This window comes from Brachycentrus maculatus, unplaced genomic scaffold (assembly GCF_059751285.1).
Source record: "Brachycentrus maculatus isolate JH-2025_06_01 unplaced genomic scaffold, ASM5975128v1 h1tg000032l, whole genome shotgun sequence".
Taxonomy (NCBI): domain Eukaryota; kingdom Metazoa; phylum Arthropoda; class Insecta; order Trichoptera; family Brachycentridae; genus Brachycentrus; species Brachycentrus maculatus.
Window position 1 is genome coordinate 251,178 of NW_028280786.1, and position 15,594 is coordinate 266,771.

Sequence of the window (15,594 nt, forward strand, 5' to 3'; positions counted from 1 at the left end):
CTTAAATTGTTACTTATTTTGTTACAAAATTTAGGTAACGAATATAAGAAGAATTAAATAAAATAAATAAATCGTAAACGCAGAGGCTTAGGAAAAAAACATAAAAATATATAAGTACAAATTTAATTGTAATCAACATATTGCACTTTTCAGCAGAGAAAATACAACAGAGAAGAAGAAGAAGGATTTTGTTTTAGGTATAAAAAATCAAGGAAAAAAAGAGCTTCGGAAAATTCAATCAACTGGATACTACTAGGTTTTTTGTTCATTTTTATTAAATGCCGATTAAATATTATAATTACACAAATTGATTTTAAATAAATGCACCTGCATTTTAATGAAGACAATCTGCTAATCTAAGGGGCGGGTCTTGGCTATGATCTAAGATGCATCTCATCAAGACCATTCCGGTGACATCACCCCAATTTGCATCATTTGTTTGGCAACATTTTGATAAAACTAAAAAAAACATTCAACCGAGCCGCCAACAACGACCCATTATAACAATTTAAACTAAACACCCGTTTAGCTAAGCTGTCTCGGCCAATTTGCATCGTATATTAATTCCCATTGACGAAACTGGCGAGGTCGAATTCGACCCAAAATTACGAATAAGAGATTTTGACCGACATAGAATCGGATTCATTACAATAATCATGCATATTTATGTTCTGGTATGGCGCTGATTCAGCGATATTCGGCAGTCATATTACAAGACTTTGTCTTTTCGGTTTAAAATATTGTTATTTAAATTACATTTCCAATTAATGTGGGATAGTAGCAATATCCGAACAAGACACGTATAACAAATAAGACTGTTTATATATGTACTTGTTAAAAACGTTTCTACACGCTAGAACACTACACAAGCACATTTAAAAGGAAATTTTAGAATACAATGAAATGTATTAAAAATAAATATCAAGTCTCTTATTGAACTTTCTACTGTGCAACAGATCTTTTAAGGTAAAGCATATAGGTTTATTCTCCATTTAAAAAATATTTAGTCTATTAAAAAAAATTATCAATATCTTTTCTTCAAAATGCAAAAACATCACTTTCTGCCCTGTAGCGGGTGAATATTAAGTTAATAATATGCCGCTTTTGCAGGGACATAGTATATTTTCTGGGCATTCCGAAAACATTCACAACTGAAAATTGACGATTTTTGATATATGACATTGTTGAAAGGAGTGATCTATATCGCTCACTCCTTTCAAGAACGTCATAATTCAAAAAACTTGATTTTTCAGGAGAACGTTTTTAAAGTTTAAAAAGAAATCACAATGTATTAAAAATAAACATCAAGCCACTTATTGAACTTTTTACTGCGCAACAGATCTTTTTAGGTAAAACCTGAAGGTTTTTTTTCCATTTGAAAAATATTTAGAATGTTTAAAAAAATTATTAATTAGTACCTTTTCATCAAAATGCAAAAACATCATTTTCTGGCCTGTAGCGGGTAAATATTAAGTTAAAAATATGCCGCTTTTGCAGGGATATAGTATATTTTCTGGGCACTCCGAAAACATGCACAACTGAAAATTGACGATTTTTGAAATATGACGTTGTTGAAAGGAGTGATCTATATATGTACACTAATCAATCGGCTCTAGCTCTAATGTGCGTGCAAATCAAGAATAACTAAACAAAATAGCCGATGAAAAATCCAACCCATCAGACAAAGATTAAGTCAATAGTCTTTTAATTGAGAAATCCAATACCGCCTTAATTTTAATGGCATAATTAGTCAAGTAAGCGACTAAAACAATGTATTTCTATTCTTAAGTGGATAATGATTAGTTTAATTTAAGAACCACTTAACGGACTATGCCTTAAGTTGAGCTCATTAATACTAATCAAACAAGTTTCGGTTTATCTTCTAATCTCACACTTTTCACACAATGTCTGCAGTGGCGCCAGGTATTAATGGCTATTCAGTAATACTGGAATATACATAGTGCGAAATGGGGCAACATTGACAACAGTGAAAACTTTCAATAGTAGAACGGCTAATCGTGTATTTAACCTTTTCCTTCCGGTGCTAAAACGCGTATTACTTTTACACTACACAATAAAAAATTAGCGATTTGAAATTCGGATTCATAGCTAATCCTCTCAATTAATTATAAATGAAGTCAAAAATTACAATAATTTAGATTTATTTGTTGAAAACATTAAAAAACCATCTGGCAACGCTCACGGAACCAGCATAGGTCCACTCTTGTCGGCAGCTCAAGAGCTACTGCCGGTAGCTAGCCAGAGAACATTGAGCTTTGAGCTTCGCACAGAGCAAGTATGCAAAAGTGAGATGCGAATATAGTGTCGCGGTTCCCGTACACCCTTCACGCGCTGTTAATACGCGAATTGGTTTCCGATATTCACAAAATACCTCCGATGTATCCGATAAATTTTGATTATTATTTATATTATTTTTTAAATCAATGCGTAAATATACTATGAAGGAATACCTAACATTTTCTACTACTACCATCACGCCGTTTCCCTGGAGGGGTAGGCAGAGAGGATTGAACGCCACACTCTTCTGTCCTGATGGAATGTCATCGTTTTCGTTACGACACGGGAACAGATTTACATGTCATGTGACCTTCAAAGGTATTTCAATAATAATATGGAGAAAATAAACTGTTTTTCACTTAACTCTATCAAGAATCGATTTTGAGATCTCATTTGTTATCGCCACTACATCATTTTTTTCGAATAGATTATCCTTTTTATTTATTTATTGAATTATTTTTCAAAACATATTACAAACATTAGTCATATACATAATATTCCCGATGAGTAATTTCTATTTCTCATTTTGGGACATGGGATTAAGGTTAACAAGACTGGAACACAGATAATAAAGTAACAAAAAAGGTTTTTTTTAAATAACCAATAATAATATATGGCAAAATATAAAAACAATTAACAGGGTTAATAAATAGTCATAAGAAGCATATTTAAAAGAAATAAATGAGAAAAACATAAGGTTTTTTTAAAGTTTTACTTAAAAATATTATTACTATTTCTTTTTTTTTTACAAAGTTACCCTATTTTGCTGAATATATTATTACAAAAACGTAATTAATTTAGAATGATTGCTATAAAAAATACGCGTCAATAGTTAACACATGTATGTATTTATTAACATTGATAAGAGGCGCCAAACTATTATCTTCGTATCATTGAATAACATCACCTTGCTTATTCAGCTGTAGAATCTAAATCCAAAGAAACCAATGATCGTATTTCATTTCATAAAAGCTAAACATGATTTCGAAAAAATAAGGAGAAGAAAAAAGATGATTTTTTTCATTTAACATGCTTCTTACCTTATGTTTTTTTTTACGGCTATTTACTGTACCTTTTATTGCTTTATATTTTACATGTTGCCCTGTGTTTTCTCATTTGTTACTTTCTTATATATTTTTCAGTCTCGTTAACCTTAATTCCATGTCCCAAAATGAGTAATGGAAATTACTCATAAGGAATATTATATTTCACTCACTCCTTTCAACAAACGTCATAAAATAAAATAAACTTGATTTTTCAGGAAGTCGTTTTTAAACTTTTAAAATCAAACAAAATGTATTAAAAATAAATATCAAGCCACTTATTCAACTTTTCACTGTGCAATAGATCTTTTTAGTTAAAACCTTACAATTTTATCTTCATTTGAGAAATATTTGGTATAAAAAAATTAAACCATACCTTTTCTTCAAAATGCAAAAACAACACTTTCAGCCCTTTAGAGGGTAAATATGAAGTTTAAAATATTCCGCTTTGCTGGGATATAATACATTTTTTGGGCATTCCGAAAACAAGCACAACTGAAAATTGACAATTTTTGATATATGACGTTGTTGGAGGAGTGAAGGAGTGAGCGATATGTGATTTATGTATGAAATATGTTGAAATTAATGAATAAATATAAATAAATAAAATAACGTATTTTTCTTAATTTTCATAACGTGCATATTGTTTTTCTTTATTAAAATAATATTTTTAAATAATATATGTAACAAGGTTGGGATATTCAAAACACACGAGTTTTAAGTATAAAAAGCTATAATGGCACACCTTCCGAGAATTAAAAATTGATATGCATAAAATTATATTTCACTTTTGTCGCGGAGAGTAGAAGAAAATGTAAACATAACGAATTGATGAAAATTGTTTAAACTGCATTTGAATCAACCTTGTTTTTATTTTATTTTCTCTAAAAATACACATTTTAAGTGTCAGAATAGTGGACTGTGGATTATTATTATGAATGCTCGACGGTTTTTGATGAGGGTCCATTTTGAGATAATATTTCAATGAGGACCCATTATTAATGAGACATTATTAGATATTCGCATTTTGAGTGTGTCCAAATACTTGTTCACAAAATCTGGATTGTCTCCAACTACAGGAATTATTCTCATATTATTTTTTGACATCTCATCAAACATGAAGAAGAATTCGGAAGTCTGGGCATTTACGGGGCGGACGGCCGTCATAGGCTCACCAATAGATGTCTCTAGTGAAGTTCTAGTGATTCAAGAATAATGTTTCAAAAATTGGTTCATTTATATAGAACTTCCAAGAATTTGAGTGGTGTGGTTGTAAATGGGTAGAATTGGTGAATTTTACACGTGTGTAAAGTAATCACTTAAACCAGCCCATGACGGTCATCCCAGACATCGATATTCTTCTTCATCTTTGATGAGACGTCAAAAAAATATTTTTAGTTTTATCATTTGAATCTATCTTGATTTTCTTTTAAATTTCACTAAACACAAAACAAAAACAATAGTTAAAAAACAGTAGTCTTCAGATTATTTTTTTAAGAAATGTTCGAAGTTTTATGATGGGGATCTATTATTAGATAATGCATACGTCATATAATGTATATTTTTACATTTCATTTTAATATTTTGAACAAATTTCATTCACTTTCAATAATCCAAATTTCACACAAAACACCAAACCAAAAATGATGATTATTTTTCATAAATACATTGTATCAGTTATACCATATGTTCTTATAATTCTATGGGTTTTTTAATGTACATTTTTTACGTATATTGTTTTAAAACACGCGTATAATCTTCAAAGAGATGACCAGTTTTTTGAACGGGCGAGATTTTGATCACCGCTCTCCCGAGGTAACCGGCATACGGCGCCATTGACAAATACTTCATCAATGAAGGCGCGGAAGAGCGGATTTATAAGCTGTCGGATAAAAACGCCCGAGTAACTGTTATGTTTACAAAACAAAGGAGAGAAAAAACCGAACGCCAACGCGTTTTCGCAATGTCGAGGATTATTGTAAATTTATATCCGCGTGGGATTCGCGGATTCAAAACCACGAAATCCAGAGGCCGTAACGTTACTATCTGCTGTCGACTAAATCCGTTATTTGCTGTCGAAAAGTATCGCTCCCGTAATCCGTGTTTTGAAAACAAAAGACAATCGAATATTTACATTTCCCGAAACGGTGAATGGACCATAAATGCTCGAAAGCTTTTAAAACGACCGATAATAAAATTGCGTTTATGTTTATTTTAAGTAAAACAAATAATGCGCCGTGAGTTAATCTTGCTTTGTCATCGATGAGCATCCTTATTCAATGAGGATGTACATATGCAAATACAATCAATGAATAAATAAGAAATTTATGAATAAACAAACATGAAATACACGTAATTAAGAAAATATTGTTTTTTTTTATAATTTATATGCATATATATATATATATATATATATATATATATATATATATATATATATATATATATATATATATATATATATATATATATATATATATATATATATATATATATATATATATATATATATATATATATATATATACATATATATATATACGTATATATATATATATATATATATATATATATATATATATATATATATATATATATATATATACATATATATATATACGTATATATATATATATATATATATATATATATATATATATATATATATATATATATATATATATATATATATATATATATATATGAATATAAATATCGGAGTAATAATTTACCTAACTTATGATGAACAAGACTTACGTTCATTAAAAGAATATTAATTTTAAGCTTAACTTGGTATGTATTACTATTTCATAAAATCTTTTGTGACATGTTTGTAAAAAATGGATAGTAGCGCCACAAAGTGACTGCCGAATCAATTAATGAAAAGGATATTTACTATGTCTAAGATGATACATTAAATGCTTAGATAGAATTAAAATGCGAGATTCGTTAAATTTAGCAAAAATATCAGCGGTTTCATATGCATGCACCCAATATACTATACATACACACACATATATAAATATGTTGAGTGTATCAATTTTTAAAAATCAAATTTAGGAGTATACGAGTACAAAGGAGAACTAAGAGTTTTTTTATTGATGTTTCAACAAGAGTAATAAAAGTATGGATGTATAATTGTCTAGGCATTTATATGGCTTAATACCTGTCATAGCTCATGGTTTAAGTGATCACTTTTTACACGTATAACATTCACCTTTCTACCCATAATTGACAATCACACTGCTGTGCCACACACACACACACACACATATATATATATATATATATATATATATATATATATATATATATATATATATATATATATATATATATATATATATATATATATATATATAGATATATATATTTATATATATACATATATATATATATATATATATATATATATATATATATATATATATATATATATATATATATATATATATATATATATATATATATATATATATTTATATATATATATAAATATATATAAATATATATATATATATATATATATATATATATATATATATATATATATATATATATATATATATATATATATTATATATATATATATATATATATATATATATATATATACAATATATATATATATATATATATATACTATATATATATATATATATATATATATATATATATATATATGAAACAAATACTGCTTTCCCTCCCTTAACGGGGTCACATCAAGTCGGTGACCATATCGCATAAATATATTTTACAAGCGCCATTACATTGTATTTTATGAATGAAACAAGTTATATTATGTGCTTCCCACGCGGGCACAAGAGTTGCGTCATCCTCAACACACATGCAAACATGCATTTAAGTTTTTTTTTTTAAATAAAATAACCAGCGATTTCTTGGTACACAAATTAACAAGGATTAGAACACACCTAAAAATCCATTTGTATTTATAATTTTTTTTGTCTTAATTGGCTTGAATCATCCAGATTTTTTTGTTCCGATATTTTAAAATTATGTAAAAAGGTGTGTAATATGAATATGTATATAATATTACCAAAAAAAGCGTAGGTCATAAGTAATTGATATTTTCAACTGAATATAAGATTTTCGACAGTATCTCATATAAGAAGAACCAAAACAATCACTTAATTCAGCCTATGACGGGTCGTAAGCCTTGTAAATACCCAAATTTTCATATTCTTCTTCATACATGTTGATATTTGGATACACCTTAAATATTGTGTACATAAAAACTGTCAAATCATAACCTTCATACAAAATTTAAATCGTGTTTTCAGGGGCCTTCAATATTCTTCTTCATCTATGTTGAGATGTCAAAATGTATTTATAACATAATTATAATGTATTTAAGATATGCTGGTGCGTAATTATGTACACGTAATTCCCAAAATCAATGTATATTTTAAATATACATATTAATTTGAACCACATAGGCTATTTTTTTTGAACTTGAACTTTTTCATATATGTATGTTTATTATATTTTGAACCGTTTTTTTTAGCAATTTTACTCATATTAACTTTCCTCTTGTATTGTTTAAGATGGCGAAATCACATTACCAAACTGTTACACATTAATTAAGTTTTTTTTCTAGATTTATATTATCCACTGACACTTCGTGATGGAATTGCATTTTAATATATTTAAGCAAAAATTTTAATCGAAAAAAACTTAATATATTATTTGATTAAAACCAATATTTCTAGCTTTTCCACTTTATTTTTATTTGACCAGCGACCGGGTTTCGTCGTTACCGACATCATCAGACTGGTGAAAATATTGGTTTTAATCTAATAATATATTAAGTTTTTTTCGATTCAAGATTTGCTTAAATTATTTATTGAAAAAACATACCTAAGTTCATTTTTCATTTTAACGTATAACTCATTTAGTACATATTTGCTAATTTTATTCATTTTCATCTTTTTGATTTTCTATTAAAATGAAATAGTGTTTTATACTAGCACTTTTAATCTAATTTTATTTCTGATAACATCTATTGTATTCTAGCCTGTTCCCTTAACTATAACCTAAAATATAATGCATGCCCACACACAGGCTATGCCTTTGTGGGATTCTTTTTTGTACTTGTATTTATATTAAATTGTTAAGAGCAAAATAATTCATAATAAAGAAAAAAAAATTGTACTACTTATGTTTTAATGAACAAATTAAATTTATTATCATAAATATAATTCTTACCTCACAGAAATGGGATTTTATTTTGGGCCCAGATAACACGGATGTTAATTTTAATATCAGAAGATCTATCAATTACCTGTAACAAAATAAAATTTCATCATTATTTTACATTCAATTTCACTATGTAGAAAATATTACGTTATATTGTAACAAGAAGTATTATTTCCTAGAAATATGTACGTGGATACATTATTTTAAATCGGGAATTCCCTCACATCAATTAATTAAGTCTATATCTTTGTTTTTTTGTACAACGATTATTCGATAGCAGCAATGATATAATAAATATTCCGCGGCATGATAGAGAACGGATATATTTAAAACATACTTAAGAAAGGTGTGTTGAGATGGTTTGGACATGTGGAGCGTATGAGTGAAGAAAGAACGGTTAAACAAATTTATGAGGCGAATGTAGTTGGAAAAAGAAGCAGAGGACGACCGAGGAAAACTTGGCACAATCAGGTATGTCAAATACTAATACGAGTCGTAATAATCGTCGGGTATGTATGAGGAGATGCATGAATGTAGAAGAGGCAAAGAATGTTTGCAAGGACAGAGTGGTGTGGCGTTCGATTCTCTCTGCCTACCCCTGCGGGGAAGCGGCGTGATGGTTAGTTAGTTAGTTTCATACTTTTACCATACCTTTTCCTACTATAAATAACATTTATTTTAACTCTTTTTTTAATATGTTTTACGATATTACATTTTTAATGACTTAAGGTAGGTATCATCCTTTAAAACTGTATATATATATATATATATATGTATATATATATATATATATATATATATATATATATATATATATATATATATATATATATATATATATATATATATATATATACATATAAATATATATATATATATACAAATGTATAAATGTACATATATACATTTCCGTGCAAAATTCAAAGCGAAAAATAAAAGATTATATTTTGCGTGGGGACTTTGATCGAGGTCTAATAATTTCCAACATTATACCAATCTAGCCAGACCGGCTCGATGGCTAGTTGATATAACGCATCTAATAGAAGTCTATTACTCGCAAGCAAATGGATTTGCATCAAAAAAGATGCTGGCGAGACATTTATGTACATGTTAAGTACCGTGTCAAGTGGCAGTGCGAGGAACGGAATTAAGATGCAACGGAGATATGGCCACATTTTGGCGACTGCGACTGCGACTGTGCAATTCTCGGCTGCGATTCAACTTGGACATGCAATTTGCAGATATAATAGTATTTACTTCACAACATTTTGAATGTGTCTAAATACTTGTTCACAAATCTGGATTATTTCCAATTATATATAAAACCCTTTGTGCCATAGGGCACTATGTCATATAAACGCAGTGTTATCTTGATCGTTTTTTTACACATGAAGGAAAGGTGATCAGCCGTCCGCTTCAGGTACCAGTCCATGGTAATATTGAATAAATATTACAGTGAAAACATTACTTGTATTTATTTCTACCCCCCTTGGGAATCGAACCCGGGACCTCCAGAACGGTAGCCGAGCGTGCTGACCATTACACTACGGAGGCTCCAATTATAGGAGTTTTTATTCATATTATTTTTTGAGTACTCATCTGAGATGAAGAATGATATAAAAGTCTGGGCATTTATTTTATAATCCAGGATTCGGACCTCGCATATTAATAAAACAGTTTCTGCTCAATAAACAGCTTCTTTTCATCTCTCCAATAGATATACCTAGTGAAGTTCTAGTGATTCAAGAACAATTTTTCAAAATTGGTTCATAAATATAGAATTTCCAAGAATATGAGAATGAGGTTGTCAATAATGGGTAGAATTGGTGAATGTTATTGGAGATAATCCAGATTTGTGAACAAGTATTTGCACACACTCAAAATATTGTAAGAAAAGTATATTTATTTCCACAATTTTGAAGAAAAAATTGATAAACTAATGAAGGAAACCATTTAATTTCTCTTTTTATAAAACTAATAACAAATGAAATTATTTCAGTCGTAACATTTTACGAGAATTTCTCTCGTTTCGATATGGTCATTTCCTGCTTAAATAACTTCATAATTTAATTTGCAATATCGAGTCGTTAAATTCCTTTCAGGCCACAATCCATTCTAATAATTCAACCACCCATTGTGGCTTGTCTCGACGTCATTTGTTCTTGCTCGGGAGTGTCGCCTTGTGATGTCGCCTTGGTTGACTAAGTCCGGGCAAAGAAAATCGGATACGAGCGGCAAAATAACTCAGACGCAATGTTTATGTTTATTTTGAACGACCGTGAAAATTCTCTAATTCTGACACTTCTAAATAACCAAATAGTCTAGATATAGCTTCAGTACAGAAACTGAAGTTATAGGTTCGCGTTGGGTCATGAATTTTCTTGGTGAAAATCCATTGTTATTTATAATATGCTTTGTAAATTATAGGTTTTGCGCAATAAGTAAAATATAAAAATAATTATATTTTCTCAATGTATAATTTCTTTATTTTGAAGACTTTCCGAATATCATCTCATACTGAAGTCTCTTTTCAAATATTTATCAAATAAATCGACTTTATTTATTTATTTATTTTTAGTTAATGTACACAAAAAAAGTGCACTAGCAAGATTATAGCTAAGAAGCAATATCTTCCAACAAACAAAAAACAGACTAGTAGTATTGGTATTTGCAATCAGAGGGTAGATAGTGCTTGAACATAAAATATAAATCAGAATAAAAAAACAAATACAATTTACTGCTGGATTGATGAGCAACTTCTTACTATTAAAATTTTATGAAAATTACAAATTGATGATAATAAGGAGGGCAAAGGAAGAAGAGAGTTAAGAGAAGGAGGTAGAGGAATAACTAAGGAATGAGGTTTGATGGAGAGTTAGGATTCTAATGATAGATAGTAATGTCTCAGACGTTTCTTGAAAATCAGAGAAGATGCATTTTACATATTGAAGTCTTTATAAAAAAAAAATTAATGTTCCCTTGTTCAAAATTTTAAATCTCCTTAAATTATTCACCGATTGCCTTAAATTTATGACACAACATAGCATTCAAATACCCACGTGTTTTTACTTTTCTTTAACAAACATCACCGTAACAAAGATTGGCGTATTTTCATGATTGACGACTATACCCATAATATATGGAAAAAATATTATTTCTTTTTATTTTAATTGACATCGTGTACGATGTTGTGATTCGGCCCTTCGTCAGTAATTAACCTTCGTGGCAGCCGATTGGTTGCGTTGCTGAGGAGGGATTGCCGCCGTGTCGCATGTCCAGCGGAGCGAGTTCATTCACAAAGCCGAGAGCACCGGTTCAAGTCCCACGCAAGCTGTTAACCCTCTCCCACGCGATGGACCAGTAAGGGCATACCGCCGACCATACTCTTGGAACAACTGTCACGAGTTTAGGAAAGTACCTTCAGGTCATATAATGTATATATATATATATATATATATATATATATATATATATATATATATATATATATATATATATATATATATATATATATATATATATATATATATATATATATATATATATATATATATATATATATATTATATATATGTATATATATATATATATATATATATATATATATATATATATATATATACATAAATATATATATATTTATATATATACAAGAATATTCGATCAGCGTGGTTGTCAATCATGCGTAAAATGGTGAATGTTACATGTGTAAAAAATGATCACTCAAACCATGATCGATGACAGGTAATTAGCCATGTAAATGCCCGGACATCCGTATTTATACCACCCATGTTAAAACATCAATAAAAAACTCTTGGTTAGTGATCCTACTCGTATATGTGGAGGTTCTCACCAAACGTTACATTTCCATTATAAAAGTAATCAGGAATTCTAGCTTGTAAATTTGTTACGTTTTGGCGCGATTTAATGATTTCATATTAGTTTAACACAGGAGGAGTGTTCACGTTTTGTGGCAACTTTAATTAAGATTTCTATAAAATACAGTAAGCAGAACAGATTTTCGTTCAAAGGATTTTTTGTGCAATATTGGAAATGTAACTTTTTGGTGAAGACCTAATAATCCTAAATTTGTAAACAAATTTTGATGCACTCAAAATATGTTGTATCTATATATACGTATATTTATTATTATTATCATATTTGTGTAAACATTTATTTATTTTTGTCATCTATATAACTTTTTGGAACTACGTATGGTATTATATGTTTTTAGAATATTCTGAATGTGTTGAATTTATTTAAGAATTGAAAAATTTTTTTTTTTAAACATCCCTCCTAAATGTAATTACCAATCCCAATATACCCATAAAGTTCATGTGTTATAATATTGTAACGATTTCAATTAATGAGTTACAACTTCCATACAATAAACATTAATGGGAAGGTAGAGGAAAGACAATTGTGATGGTATGGGCGTATAGGATGCAGAGAACCCGAACATATAGTTAGTTAACCTGGCAATAGAAATGGATCTTCCTCGAGAGTTATCTAGAGGAAGACCAAACAATTCATGGATGCTGCAGAAAGATAACATGATTCGAAGGCATGGCCTAGGTGACGTTGTCCAGGACAGAAGGACCTGTAACCTGAGGACGAGGAGAGCTGACCCCAGCAGTCTACAAAGACGATTAGCTGGGATGTAACCAGGAAGAAGAAGAACTCGAATACAATAACGCGAGTGTTTTTGACTAGAATTTTCACTCATGAAATTATTTCACCTACATGAAATTATAGTAACTTTAAACATAAAGAGTAAATCCACTCACTAGTAGGCATAGGCTATGAAATTTATAAAGTTGAAGACTGAGTAGGGACATGATAAACGGTGTTGCATAAGCCGTAGCTAGATTTCAGAGTCACTTGGACGTAAGGTAAATAAAAAAAATCGAATACAATAAACATTTTTTCTCCATGAGGCAACTAATATGTGTCCAGAATAAAGCAGATGTCCACCAGATGATCGGGCGCTCCTCCCACGTGGCCGGGTGACTCACGCGCAGACGTGAGCACGTGTTACATATACACAGGTAAGCAGCGCGCAAAGGTAGGTACCCAGTCAAGGTACAACATGCACGGAACAACCGGTTAATGTAATTCCGACTGCAACTTACTAACATCGAATCGATCGCAACATTGTCACCGCGGGGCCATATGCTCCAATCCCGCACGATATTCGAATAAATCGCGCTGGAAACTTGGCCACTACACAATCTGTGCCGAATTTCGAATGATTTCCATCGAAACATTGTCTCCGCCGTTCTCCAAATTCGAAATTTAGAACGATACATTGAAATTGCCAACAATATATTCGAATGCCCTTATAAACTTGGCCGCTCAACAATCGGGAACATATTTATATTCGAATTTCGAATGACTTCCATTGAAACATTGTCTCCGCCGTTCTCCAAATTCGAAATTTAGAACGATACATTGAAATCGCTAATAATATATTCGAATCCCTGAATAAACTTACTCGCTCGACAATCGGAGATATATCGCTGGTTAAATGCCACAACGCAAAAAAATAAACTCTTTATTCCAAAAATGGTATCTAAAACGTCAACATTTTCATATTCGAAAACCATGATTCTAGCGTTAGAAATGTCCATTTAATTTAGAATCATGGGTGTCTATTTTGAATATGAAAATGTTGACGATTTAGATACCATTTTTGAAATAAAGAATTATTTTTTTTTGCGTTATGGCCCTTTAGCATTTAATCAGCGATATGTATTCCGAATGTTTTTTTAAAACATTATTTAAACACTGTTTTCCAAATTCAAAATTTCGAACAATACTTGAAAACACTAATTCAAATATCATCTTTGGAGCAGAATATATTCAAATCTCATTGGAAATTTGGCCACTAAACAATCGAGGCCATAAGCTTGAATTTCGGATGATTTTCATTGAAACATTGTCTCCGCTGTTCTCCGAATTTGAAATTTAGAACCATTCTTGAAAATACGAAATAAAATATCATTTTAATGGACAATATATTAAAAATTCAAACTTGGCCACATTTCCTAAATTCTAAATTTAGAACGATATTTGAAAATACGCATTCAAATATCATCTTTGGTGGATAATATATTCAAATCTCATTTTAAACATGGCCACTCAACAATCTAGGCCATATTCTTGAATTTTGGATGATTTGTATTGAAACATTGTCCCGCTGTTTTTCAAATCCAAAATTTAGATAATTTACTCGTATATAAATTGAAATTAAAATATCGTCAACTTTGAAAACGTTTTAAAACTTTGAACAAATTTTCAAAATCGTTACAGAGACGTTCTTGAAACAGCTTGGCAAAATATCCAAATCTCGAATATTACTTGAACCATATCCGTAGATTTTTGTCGTCATCCCTATATTGTCGGCCAAAAATTAAATTATATTTGACAAACAAAGAAAAACATTACTACCACTTGAAATACATTTCAGTAATATACAAAATCTCGAATGTTGTTTGATCTTGAAATGTAAAAACAGATACATAGGTGTTACATATGTTTTTTTTTCTTTTAATTTGAATACCGTGTTATTGAGACAGCAACCTCTAAAATTTGAATTTCCTACAGACTTAGAATTAATGAAAAATTAATGTTACAAATTTGTGTATATATATATTTATATTCTTTAGAGAAATTGTGCATTGAACACTTTAATGTATTTTTGTACATGAATGGTAAAACATATTGATCGATAAAACCCTTAGGTGCGGATAAATATACTACAAAAAAGTTTAAATTATGCTCACGACATTTTGGGTATATCCAAATTCTTGTTCACAAATCTGGGATTCTTCACTAAAGAGTTATTTACTCCAAAGTGGAGAAACACAAATATGTGAACACAACAAGGATCTGGACACATCAAAATATTGTAAATAAAATAACTGGAAAATTATACTTTGTAGGTATTTTTAAAAAAATATAAATCATATTTTTAGGCGTCTCCCAGTATGTAAAATAATTCGGGAAGAATCTTGCATTCATTTGAAATAAGGGC

The 15,594-nt window shown here is 29.6% G+C and overlaps 1 protein-coding gene across 2 annotated transcripts in view; it reads right to left on the reverse strand.

The window, feature by feature from the left end:
• sog (chordin short gastrulation) overlaps positions 1-15,594 on the reverse strand; it is a 213,439-nt gene that overhangs the window by 160,798 nt on the left and 37,047 nt on the right. The window lies entirely within an intron of this gene.